This window comes from Aedes albopictus, chromosome 3, assembly GCF_035046485.1.
Source record: "Aedes albopictus strain Foshan chromosome 3, AalbF5, whole genome shotgun sequence".
In the NCBI taxonomy this organism is placed as follows: domain Eukaryota; kingdom Metazoa; phylum Arthropoda; class Insecta; order Diptera; family Culicidae; genus Aedes; species Aedes albopictus.
Window position 1 is genome coordinate 21,534,154 of NC_085138.1, and position 15,395 is coordinate 21,549,548.

Genomic DNA, 15,395 nt, shown 5'->3' on the forward strand with positions numbered 1-15,395 from the left:
ATAGATTTTCAATCAGACTCCTAAGCAAATATAAAGGACTTACTGATTCCTGGTGGATTTCTTAAGATCACATGTGCTCTTCAGAGCTTCCTAGCATCCTTCAGAATAGCGAGAAAAATCGGTAATTAGCTATTTGAACTTGTTAACAATTCATCGTAATTCGCAACGAAAACTTCAGTTTCAGCCGTAAAACTTAAAGAAATTTCGACACTTTTATGGTTACAGTGTCAGGATGTGAAACAGCAGCCGAAGATTACTCCTATGTCGACTACAGTACTATCTGTATATGGCTTCCATCTTCTGTTTAAATCATCAATTATCCAAGATCAGACTGACTTTTGTCAAACAAGGGTTGTTTCTCGGATAAAAATGTGTCGTTAGCGAGGCTAATGATGCGATGTTTTCTATGTCGACTTGGTTAGGATGAGAGTAAGTGCAGTAAGTGGAGTTTTCTTTGTCTATTTTTTATGCCAAACTAACTCACTAAACTACATGTTGTGCCAATATCAAACTGATATCTGTCGTGAACCAACAGTTGCGCCTTGATTAGGTTCTGAAAAAGTTTTTATGCATGGAGATCCATGGAGATCAATATCCCAGATGAAAATTTGTCGTTTGTGGAGCTCACGATGTTTTCCTATGTCGACTAGATTAGAACGAATGAACAAGCATGTTCGGAAAACATCGCAGAACAATTGTCATTCGTTTTGACGCCATTTTGACGGTTAGCGGACTCATGGCAATAAACATTTTGCTGTAAACTATCGCCTACTGCTATAGAAAGTCTCTATCGGTCGCAAAGTGAACTATTCAGGGCATTCCACATGACCCGAACGCATTTTTTGAAAACAAATTCTGAGTTTGGTCTCTTGGGAAGCGAGATCAATTTCCCAGATGGAAATTTGTCACTTATGAGACACATGTTGCGATGTTTTCCTATGTCGACTTGATTAGAACGAATGAAAAAGCATTTTTGGAGAATACCAAGAGTGTGATCCACTGAATGCGAGAAAAAAAAAACATCGCACGATTAATGTCATGATGACACCATTTTGACAGCTAGCGAACCCATGACAGTAAGCATGCTGTCGGTTATCAACCACCTACTGTCAGAGAAAGACCCTATCAGTCGTAAGGTGAACTATTCATCGCACAAGTCCCGAGCTGTACAACCCGAGAAAAACATAATTGAATGTCGGAACCCGAGTCGAACGGAACGGCATAACGACGACGACATCAACAACCGACAAGCCGACCGAACGACCGAGGAGTAATAACAGATTGAAAGTGGAAAATCAAATTAATCTAACTGTATAATTGACGGAGTTTAAGCCGGGGCTTTGTTGGATGGTTGGTTGGTTGCCTGGTAGGACGCGCCCGACTCCGCGGTTGATTGGGCAAAAGCGTTTTTTTATGGTTCGCATTAACACTCGTAAGCAGCGGGTATTGTCTCATTGCTGCGCCGCGCGGCTGATGGATGCTCATTGGTCGACTTGCCCGGCCCGCAGCATGCCATGCTGCGAGACCGTGGTGTTCTAGTTTTGAGATCCGTGTAATAAGTCGCGGTTCGGCTCTTGGTTTTCTTTTTTATGGGAAATCCGTTGATTAGCCTGGGTAGTTTTAGTCAGTCGGTTAAGGTGAAATCGCGGACCAATTTGGGTCACGTGTGCAGTAAAACCATTGATTTACATCTCCACGGATGACGTGCGCGCGCGCGTGTCCCGGGGACGTTCTATGTTTCGCTTAGTTCGCGGCCGAAAAACATCGCAAACCGAGTCCCGTTAGACGCCTAGGCGATCGATCGATCGATCGATCGCTCGAAGACGATCTGGTTTTCTAGTCGCGTCGCCGGAGGATGGCAATTAGCATTGATCACACTGACTGTCGAACGGACACGACGAAGACGAAGTCTCTTCCCAACGATAACGATCGTTGTTTGATCAAAATTTATCCAGGGTCGTGACCGTCGATCGTCGTTGTCGTCAGCTTCGAACGAGGTTGGGTTGCGAAAGAATCCTCGCCTACTTTGTTTGTCGTGGGGCGCAGCGCAGCAATTCCTGGAGCAGTTTACAGTTCAGCGGAAACCTTTTTCACCGAGCGCGAGCTCTCGTCGACGTCGGTCGTAGTGGTCGTAGCAGGCCAAGGCGGGGCGGCGAACGAACGGGGTACATGGATGGGGGCAAAGACAGCGGCGACTTCTAGCTTGCTTTGCTGACGTAACCTCGAGAACGCCGCTCTCGCGTCTTAAGACTTCGCGGTGTGAGAGCAGTTCGCCGTCGCGACTCTCGCGTGAACGCGAAAGCCGGTTTCGCTCTCTCTCTCTCTGGCTGTATCGGTTACACTAGCACACGCGATCCGCGATGTTTGCTCTGTGGGGAGCGGAGCCAGGCGCAGCACACACTAGCGCGCATCGACAGCGCGACATGTTTTGATTTTTCGATGTGGGAAGCGGTTCTTTCGCGTGGCGGCTGGTGTTGGTGCGCGAGATGGAGCCGCTGGCTGTATTGGTCGCGTTCGCTCTGGGGATGCTCTCCTATCCTGGTTGCTTGGATCCCCTCAATACTAGTATGGCGAGCGCGCCTAGTCTCCTTGTGCCTACTGCGATTGCGGCATTTGAAGAGGTTCGGAATTCCTGCACACTCGAGGCGCTCTGCTGTAGTGTGCGACGGTAGTCTAGGGCGGATAGCTGTGCAGTCAGGAACTGAGTTGGGGAGCGCACGGACGAAACACGGCCCGGTCCACAAGTGCCAAGTGAACAACAGACTTCGAGAGTTGAGTGTGCGGATGTTTTAAAATTATATGTATACACAATTGGTTCTAAAGTGGATACATTCTGTTTGCCTTTTGCGCCTGTGGTGTATTTATATACGTTTCTACCGAGAAGGAGCTTATGTGTCACCACCGGTATGTGGACGACGGAACGGAGTGAAACTTACGACCGTTCGTCAAGGACAGTAAAAGGACATCACAGGATAGCTCGCCGTATTGAGTAACGTGACCCGGAAACCCGTCAAGTGAGTCCCCTTTCTGCCTGGTTTTTTCGCGTTAAACTGACGTTAGGACGTCGTCGCTCGTCGTTAGGATATCCAATTATGGGGGACACAAGAATGCCAAGGATATCTACCGCGGTGGCAAACCGTCCGACGACATCCGTGGGCGAACCCGACTTGGAACGGATTAAAATTCATTTACTGGCTCTTTCGTCCTACTCAATCGGTCGTTTGCTGCGCATGCATAGCTTCTAAGGCTTGAAAATGTGAACGTTAGAGTGGTCCAAAATGTGGAAGTGCTGTCGTTAGAAGTTCAAAGTTTGTTAGGCTTTGTTATAGATGCTCAAAAAAATCTAAGCCTGAACAACAGTCAAGCGTATTCGGAACCTTACAAATGCATAAACGAATCATCAATACAGTGTAGACGAACGCTCTAACTGCAATAGGGCCACACTGGTGACAAGTGTATCCATTTAGACAAATCTGATGATGGCTGGAGACGAGTAGACCGAAACGTTATAAATCGAGGCTTTAGTGTGTAACAATCACTGAAAAACATCAACAATCAGTAAATATACCATTGGACGGTGACAAAAACCCTACAAAATGCAATGCTTTTTGACTGAAAGTTCGCTAAGTGCAGGCCTCTGACACGGCCTATATCAATGCATTGGAATCATGGTAGACAGGATGTCCTGGGCGCTAATAAATAGCGCCCACTGTCAAATGCGAAAACATCAACATTTTTTTGTTTAACGTTTATTTTGGGTTGTTGATCAGTTTTTGGAATCATTTTTTTCACCTGTTATGATCACAAAACACGTCAAACTCGCTTTAATATTAATGTACGGTAAGAGGAGCATGCGATTAGTTGAATAAAGCAACCCAACAAACACGCATTGTGAATGGGATTCCGTGTATGGCTCACAACATCAAACAAAAACTGCGTTTGTTGATTACACGCTCGTTTTAATTTGCATGAATATGAGTATAAGGCAGTTAGATGTTGGCTACGATATATTTCATTCATGCCAGGGGCCTGGCTAAGTGCAACAGTTTTCCAGTTATCGCACCACTGTCTACCAAAATAAAACGTCAGCAGCGATGCGATGTTTTTCGTATACACTTGTGCGATGTTTTCCTAATGCATTTCGGCTGCATTTTACAGCAACTGACAATTCTTTGACGTTTGTCAGTTGTTTGATTCCATTCGATGGAAAGTGAAACGTAAGTCGGAAGCATCTCGCATCCTATTCCAAATCAGGACAAAGATCGGCGTAGCCGGGAATTCATGCTTTTGATATTCTTCTAAGACTTCTTTCTAAGAGTTGTCTGGTCTGGTTAGCTGGTGTTTGCACCACCCTAGTGAGCATCCTCCCGTCATCGCACAGGGAAGGAACTGAACGCAGATCTTCAATCGCCGTATACGCTTCGCTCGAATGATTCCGTATTGTGGTGGGGAGCATTATCGTTTTCCTCTTCCCACTTTCCACTCCTCGTGCGATCCCAAGCACCCTACTGGAGTTCTCAAGGACTTTTTGCGGTTCATCATTATTGCCATTGCTGCCGTCTTGATGGTTTCAACAGAGCCACTTCACGGTAATGCTCTGATGATAAGGATTGCCATGCCCCAGCCATCGCTATCGAACCTCGCCCTCTCTTCTTGTGTGATATCGCAATCTCCTCTCCATTACGGAGATTTTACAGTTGGATCTAGATTCCCAGCGTGCGGAGCGCAAAGCACTGTTATGCAACGCGGATCGGGTCGCTTCCTAATTCCCAGCGATTGATTGGGCTGTGAGCAATAACAACAGCAACAGTGTGAAATAGCTTACTGACTGACTCGAGCCGAGAAAGGATGATAGAAGACCTCGACCAATTGTTGTGCGAACCTAACTAGCTCGTTTCCGAGTTGAAGAAGAAGAAAGCGGAGCAGAAGGAGGAGGAGGCGAAGGAGTGGCTCTGGGAAACTCTGAAGAAACAACACAGAGCACTGAATGAATGAGATTATTATTTTCTCATGATTTTTTGACGTAGGACTACGTCTCTGTTTTCTATACCCGGTGTCATTTCAAAATTTACGAAACCAAGAGCGTTACGTTTGAGTGAAAGATTTTAAACGCTCACAGTATCTTTCCCACTGTACGAAATGATAAACAAATCCCGTTATTTGAGAGATGAAACTCCCGCGTTTCATTTGTAATATTCGGTAAACCTAATAATCATTGATAAATAGTTGAAAAGTTGTTTTAAAGTCAGACATTGAAATCGCTGAAATCTATAAATATGGGTAGCGGACAAATTTTCTCGTTCAGTCTACCAACGCTCTCTGATTGGTGCGCATCGTGAGGGCAACTACGATGCAGGAAGGAATGCGAACATGCGAGAGCTGTTCGTCAGTTCCATTTCGACCACCGTCGAGGTGACACCTCGAGCTGGGCAGCGGCACATCGACTCAGCGACGACACTCGGCTATCGTACTGATAGCACCAGGAATCTCATTCACGGCAGCAAGCGGCGGGCCAGTTTTCGATGGCGTCTAGCGTTGAGCGCGGAGAAAACCAACACGAATTGCGTGGCATTGTAAATTCATCAAAATCGTCCATTATTCAAACGGTCCTTTTCAGGACCATCGAAAATGATTTCTCAAGAGTTAATTGGATGAATTTCCACCCTCGATCGAGAAAGGTGTAGTGCAAAGCAAGGACAGACCGTCGTTTCTCAGCAAGAGTGAAGCCGGTCATTAATCGCATCCACGGCTACAAGCGGGGGGGCAGCTTTCGCCGGCGTTCAGCATTTAGTGCGGAAAAAACAAACACGCGCAGTAGCATAGTGAATTCATTTAATTTTCTTCCTAAAATTATTCATTATCCAAACGGTCCTTTTAAGGACCATCGAAAATGATTTTTCAAGAGCTGTGAATCGGATAATTTCATTCCAACGAACGGGAAAAGTGTAGTACAACCGAAAAGTGAATGATTGAATGCTTGATGACTCATCCAGCAACAATTATGATGTCTAATTGTTCCACCCGGACTTTGGCAACGCATTATCATAACCGGACCATTTTGCGTGAAAAATTTTTTAATTTTAACATCATTTTAATCTAAATTATCTAATATTTTGGTTACATTATCCGTTCAATGAAAATTTTCTCATTTCTCGGTTGATTAATCGTTTGATGCGTCTGGAGCATGAGGGGCGAGTCATGCAAACGAAATTAACTGAAAATCCTGCCGAATGGGAGGAGCTTCATATGCTAATCTAGGGGTATAAAAGCAGTGTTCTCTGTTTTCTTTCGTCATTTTCGTTGGATTAGTCAAGCGGGTTGGAGGTGAATGTCACCTCCAGCAAGGCAGCAGCACAACAACCCAGCGACTGCTCTCGGCTATCGTGCTGATGATAGCATCTGGAATCGCATCCATGGCAGCGGAGCGGTGGGTCAATTTTCAACGGCGTCCAGCACTCTCCGCACTCCGCAGAGAAAACCAACACGCATTGCATGGCATGGTGAATGCATCAAAATCGTCCATTATTCAAACCGGTCCTTTTCAGGACCATCGAAAATGATTCCTCAAGAGTTAATTGGATAATTTCCAACATCGATCGAGATGTGGTAGTGCAACCAAAATGCAAAAGACAGAGCATCGTTGCCAGCAATAGTGAAACTGGACTTTATTCTAATCCACGGCAGCAAGCGGCGGTCCAGTTTTCGGTGGCGTTTATCATTCAGCACGGAGAAAACCAACACGCATTGCGTGACATGGTGAATTCATGCCATTTCGTTCCTAAAATCGTCAATTAATCAAACGGTTTAGGACCACCGTAAATTATTCCTTAAGAGTTTGTGAATCAGCTAATTTTATTCCATTGAACGAGAAAAGTGTGGTGAAACTGAAAAGTGAAAGATTGAATACTTGGTGGCCCAGCAATAATGATGAAGCCGGTCACTAATGGCCTAATGGTTCCACCCGGAATTTAACATCGTATTATTCTATCCGGACTATTTTGCGTGAAACATTGTTTAATAATAATTAGGTTGAAACATTTTCCGAATCAAACTGATCGAAATTATCCAATATTTTGGTTACCGTCGTGCGGGGCTTCTTTATACACTTTTTAATGGTTTTTCAACTTTATGACATTATAACTCCCAGAGTAGTGAATGTATTTCCACAATTTTTACACATAATAATTGTGAGTATGTATGTAGGATGCATGCAAAATTTGAACTAAATCCATCCATAAACAAAAAAGTTGTCCATACATCGATCAGAGACATATCATATAGAACCAGAGGGGGGCTACTTTGGACATTCATAATTAAAACAAAACTGCAGTTAAAATTCCGGGTTTATTTAGAATACTACTTTGTACCAATACTGTTGTATACTATATCATACATTATTTCAATAAATATATGCGTTTTTAGGTGGTTCTGTACTACCTTTGGTTTTATGAGCAGCGTGATATTTTAATATAGACTAAAAGGCTGTCTGGGGGCCACCATTCCATTATTTAGGTGAAACGGTCATTTATATTGTGTATCCATACAAATATTCGATTGTATATGCTACGTCGATACTTCTTGCACGAATTGAGCAACCCTTTGAAATTTATGAACTGCAGAAACAATGCTTACAGAGCAAATGTTCTGATACGTTATGTATATTTTTATGATTCATTCGATGTTTTTTCGCCTCCTGACAAGCAATAAAGAGTTTGTTTGAAAAACAATTTCAACCAAATGAAGGGGAAAATATTGCGTCATAATAGTCCCAAAGACATCAAACAGATTTGAACGATATTTCAAATTCAAAAAATCCATATTCAAAAGTGTCCAAAGTAGCCCCGTATTTCAAAAGTAGCCCCGCACGACGGTACTCTATCCGTTCAATGAAAATTTTCTCATTTCTCGGTTGATTAGTTGCTTGATGCGTCAGGAGCATTCGGGGCGGGTAATGCAAACGAAATAACCTGGAAAGCCAGCCAAATGGGAGGAGCCTAATCTGCTAATCTAGGGGAATAAAAGCAGTGACTTCTGTTTTCTTCCGTCATTTTCGTTGGATCAGTCAAGGAGGGTGGAGGTGGATGTCACCTTCAAAGCTGGCAGTACATCAACTGCGACGATTCTCGGCCGATTACACAAGGAATTCCATCCACGGACCACGGCAGCAAGCGGCAGGCCAGTTTTCGACGGCGTCAAGCATTGAGTGCGGAGAAAACCAACACGCATTTCGTGGCATCAAAATCGTCCATTATTCATATGGGCCTTTTCAGGACCACCGAAAATGTTTCCTAAAGAGTTATAAATTGGATTGGATTCCTCCATCAATCGAGAAATGTTTAGTGCAACTCAAAAGTGAAAAATTGAGAGATTCATTGCTCAGCAAAAGTGAAGCAAGATATTAATCTCATCCATGGCTGCAAGCTGCGGGTCAATATTCGATGGTGTCCAGCATTCAGCACTGAGAAAACCAACTCGCATTGCGTGGCATGATGAATTCATGTCATTTTCATTCTAAAATCGTCAATTGTTCCAACGGTTCTTCTCAGGGCCATCGAAAATGATTCCTCAAGAGTTGTGAATCGGATGTTATTCCATCGATCGGGAAAAGTGTGATGTAATCGAAAAGTGAAAGATTGAATACTTGGTGGCTAAGCAACAGCGATGAAGCCGGCCACTAATGGTTCCAACCGGATTTTAGCAACGCAATATCCATTTTTCGGGCAATTTTGCGTAAAACACAAAATTTAATTTTAATATTTTTCAAATTAAAATGAACTAAACCATTAAATATTTTAATTACTTTATCCGTTCAATGAAAATTAACTACTACTTTTAGGGGCATAAAAGCTGTTCCCTCTGTTTCCTTTCGTCATTTTCCATGGATCAGTCAAGGAGAGTGGATATCACTTCCCAGCTAGGCAGCTGCACATCAACTCAGCAACGACTCTCGAATATGGTGCTGATAGCACCAGGAATCTCATCCACGGCAGCAAGCGACGTCAGTTTTCGATGGCTTTCAGCATTCAGTGCGGATAAAATAAACTCGCATTGCGTGTTGAATTCATGCAATTGTCTTGCCAAAATCTTCTGTTATTTAAACGATTCTTTTCAGGATCAGTGAAAATGATTCCTCAAGAGGTATCGGATAATTAAAAGCGACCGACAGAAGCCACTAATTGTTCTTTTCAGATGTAAACAACGTTTGTCGTATCCAGATTATTTTACTTTACGTGAAACTCCAATCAAAATGGTCTTTCTAGCGCCATTTAATATTCTAATAATTTTATCCGTTCAATGAAAATACTTTCGAAGAACGGTTGATTGATCATTTACCTTCAAAATAAATTAATTCTTGACCTTCAAAATAAATTAACTAGCCAATGAATGTGAACACAACGCATCACTCCACCCATTTGAATTTTGACAGCGTGTCTTGGTTTTGACCGTTCCAGCCTTTGTCCTACGTCAACATTGCGGTTATATCTCGGACATTACCCACCCCTAGTTTTTTTCTTCTCGGCTTCTTCGGGTCTATGTGAACGACGACGGAGGAGCCTCTTCCTCCTTTCGATCGTTGGTTGGATGGAGTACATACCACCACGACGGCCGGCATGTTGCGCCTTTCGCCACACTTGGTCGTCTCAGCTCAGCACAGCAATGGATTCCGCACTGGCTGTGTGCGATGCGCTGTGGAAGGGTTGCCAGACTGTTGGGGGATGTTGCCATTTTGAAAACGGTTCAACTATTAGTCTCCATGTTCATTATTGTCTCGACGTTGATCGACTTGCAGTAACGGTGCTGCAACATCAATACAACGTCAAAATGAAACAAATGCACTTTTGTTGCAGTGCGTTGTTTTCCAAATGATCTAACCGCCGGCAACTAACAGTTCCTTGACGTTTGTCATTTGTTGCAGTTATCGAATGTCTACTGTAGTCAACTGGCAGTACTGCTATTGAGCTCTGAGCACGTGGTGTTCTTCAACAAAAATCAAAACATGTTTCCATCCGTTGCTAGTTACTAATGTAACAAGGTACAAAATCATAATTTTTAGATTCTGCAAAAACTAGCATTTCCTGTTATTATACAGTAGACGTTCGATAAGTGCAACATGTTTACGTTTCAATTACCGAATGAAATTCGCTAACTGCAACAACTGACAGCCGTCAAACAGTTGTCAATTGCTGTTGGACGCAGCCAGAATGCACTCAAAAACATCGCAATGCAGCTGTAGTGCATCTGAAAAACATCGCAACTCTGTTGACGTTTCGTTTTTGACAGATAGCGGTGCGATAACTGCAAAATTGTTGCACTTAGCGGACTTGCAGGTAAAAAGCATTGCAGTTAAACCGTTTGCACCGAGCGAACGTCTACTGTAGATGACAATCATTAACCACTAACTTGTTCAAAAATTGAGCTTCTACCAGCTTAAAACTGGACCTCTGTGAGCTCCAGACAGTATGACCAGTCAAACATCAACAAGTATTTTTTGAAAGAAAATACAGTAGACGTTCGATAATTGCAACATGTTTACGTTTCATTTAGCAAATGAAATTCGATAACTGCAACAACAAACATACATAAAATAACTGTCAGTTGCTGAAAAATTCAGTCAACGTGCATTTGTCGCACTGCAACAAAAGTGCATGCGAAAAACATCGCATCGCTGTTGACGTTTCATTTTGACGGATTACGGTGCGATAAGTGCACATTTTTTGCAATTTGCGGACTTGCGATAACTTCAAAATTGTCGTACTTAGCAAACTTTCAGTTGAAAAGTATTACAGTCAAGTGTTTGCACTGAGCAATCGTCTACTGTACTAGATTTAGAAGCAATCTCTGTATGAGTTTCTTTTGAGATTTCTTCAAGAATTCCTTTATGGATTCCTTTAGGAGCTTTTTGAGGAAATTTCATGGACTTTTTCCACGTAATTTCTAAACAACTACAACTACTACTCTTTAGTTTCTCCAAGGGGTTCATTTTGGTATGTCTTATTCCACTTGGTTATCTCTTAGAATTCGATGAAGTTCTCGTGTGGATGCCTAAAGAAACTCCACAAATTTCACCAGCAGATTCGTTTGATTTTTTTGTTGAATTCCTTCTGATGGTACTACGGTAATTCCATCAAGAGAACCACCAGGAATCGGGTTTCATTCAAGCGATCCTCTTGATATTCTTCCAAGAGTATCCTCTGACATTCACTCAGATGTTCCTTCTGAAATTTCTCCAGGAGTTCCTTCAGGGTTTTTTTTTCAGAACTTCCTACAAGAATTCTTCCAATATCAATCCAGAAATTCCCTCTGATTTTCTCCAGGTTTTGGCGTTCCCCAAGAAGTACCTTCTGGGATTCCTCCAGTTCTTCTGAGATTTAGTATTCCTGCAGAAGTTCCTTCTGGATTGCTGGATTGCTTAAAGAGCTTTTGTTGAATTCCCTTTTGAATCGTCTTTGGATTTTTTACTGCGTTTTCTACCAGAGTTCCCACCAGGAACAGGAATGCATTGTACGAACCCTCCAGAAGTTTTTTTTCTGAGAATTCTTCAGGAGCTCCTTCTGGGAGCCTTTCAGGAGTTCCAACTTTAAAACCTCCAAGAGTTTCTCCGAATTTTTCTTCACAAGTTTCTACGGGAATCCTTCCCTCTGATATTCCTCCAGGAGTTTATTCTGGCGTTCTCCAGAATCCAGAAGTTTCCTTTGATTTTCTCCAGAAGTTTCTTTTGGCGTTTCCCAAAAAGTTTCTTCTGGGATTGCTCCAGTACTTCTGAGATTTAGTATTCCTGCAGAAGTTCCTTCTGGAGCTTCGTTCTTGGATTGCTTAAAGAGCTTTTGTTGAATTCCTTTTTGAATCGTCTTTGGAATTTTTACTGCGTCTTCTACCAGAGCTCCAACCAGGAGTGCATTGTACGAACCCTCCAGAAGTTTTTTTCTGAGAATTCTAGGAACCTTTACAACTTTAAATCCTCCAAGAGTTTCTCCGAATCACAAGTGTCTACGGGAATTCTTCCCTCTGATATTCCTCCAGGAGTTTATTCTGGCGTTCTCCTGACTTATTTTCTTTGAGTTCTTTTAATTCCTCTAGTACTTCTGGGATTCTTTAAATAAATCCTTCTGGCATTCCACCAGGAAATTCTTCTGGAACTCGTCCAAGAATTTCTTCAGAAGATCCTTCTGAGATTCCATTAGAACCTTTCAGAAGTTCCCTCTGATATTCCTCCAGGAGTTCCGTCTGTGGCTGTCCAGACATACTTCCTGGAAATTCTCCATTACTTCTGGAATTCTTCAAAGAGATCTTTCTGGTATTTTCCAAGGAAATCCTTCTGGTACTCGTTCAAGCATCTCTTCAGGAGCTCCTTCTGGGATGCCAACAGATGTACTTCTTGGTATTCGCGCAGGAGTTCCTGCTGGAACTTCGTTTTTAGATTACTGCTAGAACTTTTGCTGAATTCTCTCTAGAATCGTCTTCGGAATTTCTCCAGGACATCCTACTGCGTTTACTACAAGAGTCCCTACCAGGGAATTCTTCAGCCCGAGGACATGGGATCGAATCCCACTCCCGACATACTCACAAAATGTGGGTTCTTCCTTCGGAAGGGAAGTAAAACGTGGGTCCCGAGATGCACTAGCCTAGGGTTAAAAATCTCGTTAATACAGACAAAAAAAATCTTCAGGAGCTTTTCCTGGGAACCTTTTAGAAGTTCCAACTTAAATCTTTCAGGAACTTTCTGGAATCATCCAGTTTTTTTTTTCCTTGGAATCCGCCAGGAGTTCTCAGTGAGAATCCTCATGAGCTTCCTATTGAGACACCTCCAGGAGTTCCTTATGGGACTATTTCAGAAGTTTTTTTCTTGGAATGTTCCAGGAGTTGCTCTGAAAACCTTTCCAAAGTTCTAACTTGAAATCTTCAAGGAGTTCCGTTGGAAATTACGCAGAAATTTTTTTCCTTGGAATATTCAAGGAGTTCCCAGTGAAAATTATGCAAAACTGCTCTTCTTTAGGAGTTTGCTTCTTGAAATCCTGTAGAAGTTCCTTGTGGGAATCTTTCAGGAGTTTTTGTTTCGTCCTTCTGGAAATCCTCCCTGAGTTTCTTCTGGGAACTCATCCAGATGTTCCTTCTGGGAAGTGGGAACCCTTCATGAGTTCCTAAAGAAATCGCTACATAGAATTCCTGGAATATCACAAATAAGAAATTTTTGGAGGAATCTCAGGATAAACTCCTGTTTCCAGAAAAAATCCCCGCAAAATACAAAAAGAAATCTGGAGAAATTTGCTATCTGTGAAAATTAAGTGGTGGAATACCTAGAAGAAATTCCTGGAGAAATCTCCAGAAACAAAACCTGGTGTAATCCTCAGATGGAATTGCTCAAGAATACTCAGAAGAAACACTAGTGAAGCCAATCTCACACAAAATAGCTAATCAAAAGAAATTGTAACATTGTTTTATACAAAAAAAATCAAATAATTTAGTACTAAGAGTTTCATACGACGCCTTTCTGCATATTCCAGAAGTGTTCGAAAACAATAAAATGGTTGTAACAAAAAACAATTGTACAGAACATTACAAATGCATCATGTCCCACGTAAAGCGACAAACAACGAATAATTAGGAATAAAATCTTCAAATGACATATTTTATATTTCATAACACACCCCCCCCCCCTACAAATGCACACATTATTGTTCTTGGTCTATCAGTCAATCCTGTGGTCGTACTTTTTTCTGGTGGGTTGCCTTTTGTTCGCAATGATAGTTGGTTTGTTCTAGAGGAATTTCTAATCCCAAGGGGGCACCTCGATTCGGGTTTCAATACAAGACCGGCTGCATTTTGATGTCCGTGCTAAGCGTCGGCTTGCATGGCTTGTAGTTCCTTTTTGTCCAATTTACCAGAGCGCTACAAATGCTCAATTAGCGAATAGGAATACGCGACGGTATAACACACAATACAAAATAAAGAAACGTCCACGAATAAATAAAATAATAGTTTTACAATTTTTAAGAACGTTTCTTAGGTTAAGTGAGGTGAACTTAAAGTGCCATTTGAAAACAGTTCTAGAAAAAGAGTATAAATTCTAAAATTAAAAGTATTCTGCTGGCAGATTGTTGAAATTATGCTCTAAGCTCTAAATTATGAAAATCTCATAAAAAGATAGATTCTTTTTTCAAAAAAATGCTCGGTGAATGTTGGTACAATTTTTAAAAGAATTCGTGGTTCATGGACAAAAGTCTGCCAAAACCCCTGAGAAATTCTGATGGAATTATGTCAAAATTTCTGATGTTTTTTTTATTTTAGTGAAAAAACTAAAAAATCTTAAAATTATTTCTTATTAAACGCATGAAGAAATTTTGGAAAATTTATAGAATGAATTTGTAGTTAAAACTACCAATTGAAAGTCTCGAAGGAATTCCGGGGGAAGGTCTTAAAAAGCATCTGGAGCAATCCTGGCAAATTATTAGTAGAATCTCAATAACTTTCGGGAGAATTTCCAAAAATATATCCTGATACAAGCCCTTAAGCCTTGAGGAACTCATGGGAAAATTCTTGAAAAACTCTGATCACGCCATTTAAAACGCATCTAAAGCTATCATATTTTGCTGATGAAATAGTAGAATGCTAGACGAATACTAAGCAGAATCTAAAATGTCTTTTATTTCAAAAATTACACTAAGAATTTTCTTTACTTTCCCTGTCTTAAAAAACCTACTTGATTTCCAGCAGTACGCATGGACTCTTGAATACATTCTACCATCTGTTTGCTGAACAATTATATTGAAATGACTTGAAAACAATCACAAAAAAAATTAAAACGCACGTTCTCAGATATTTCCCTAGAATTTGTTTGCAAAGTTCTTTCGCTTGTAATCTTCCCGGACATTCCACCAGAGACATTTCTAAACATGTTGTCTGGGCATTCTGATAGTTCCTCAAACAAATTTACTAAGAATTCTTTAAAATTGACCGCTGTAGTTTACTCGGTGAAGCAAGTAAACTGACCAACATTTTTTTGATGAATATTAATGATTTTTTATGGAAATCTTACAACAAATGTTGTGGTGTTTTCTATGGGAATTCCGACTCTCCAGAAATATGCTCTTGAATATAACTGCCTAACTTCTACACTTTACTTGTAGATCGTCTGTGAATTTTACGAATCTTTTCTAAAGATGGCGTGGCTTCGTTGATAAAATTCGTCAGTTTTCTTCAATAATTCGAACAAATCAAACTACACTTGATTTTTCAAAATATTTAGTGATTCGGAGGACTGCGTGGAACCAATGAAATACGGTCCACAACTATGAAAGAAGATTTTGTCCCAAAATTCGTGTGAAGAAGTGTTACAAAAATAAAAGAGAATCAATTATTACAAATGATTATAATATCACGACACATAGAACCTTACA

The 15,395-nt window shown here is 41.4% G+C and overlaps 1 protein-coding gene across 4 annotated transcripts in view; it reads left to right on the plus strand.

Annotated features, from left to right (window-relative positions):
* The window catches only part of LOC109428106 (protein tramtrack, beta isoform), a 115,310-nt gene that overhangs the window by 9,876 nt on the left and 90,039 nt on the right, over window positions 1-15,395 (plus strand). The window contains exon 1 of one of the 4 annotated variants that reach the window (XM_029864991.2): window positions 1,484-3,014. The exons of the other annotated variants lie outside the window; for them this stretch is intronic. The gene's annotated coding sequence lies outside the window, so the exon portion shown is untranslated. Of the gene's footprint in view, window positions 1-1,483; window positions 3,015-15,395 lie in introns of those variants that run through there. 4 annotated transcript variants of the gene reach the window in all.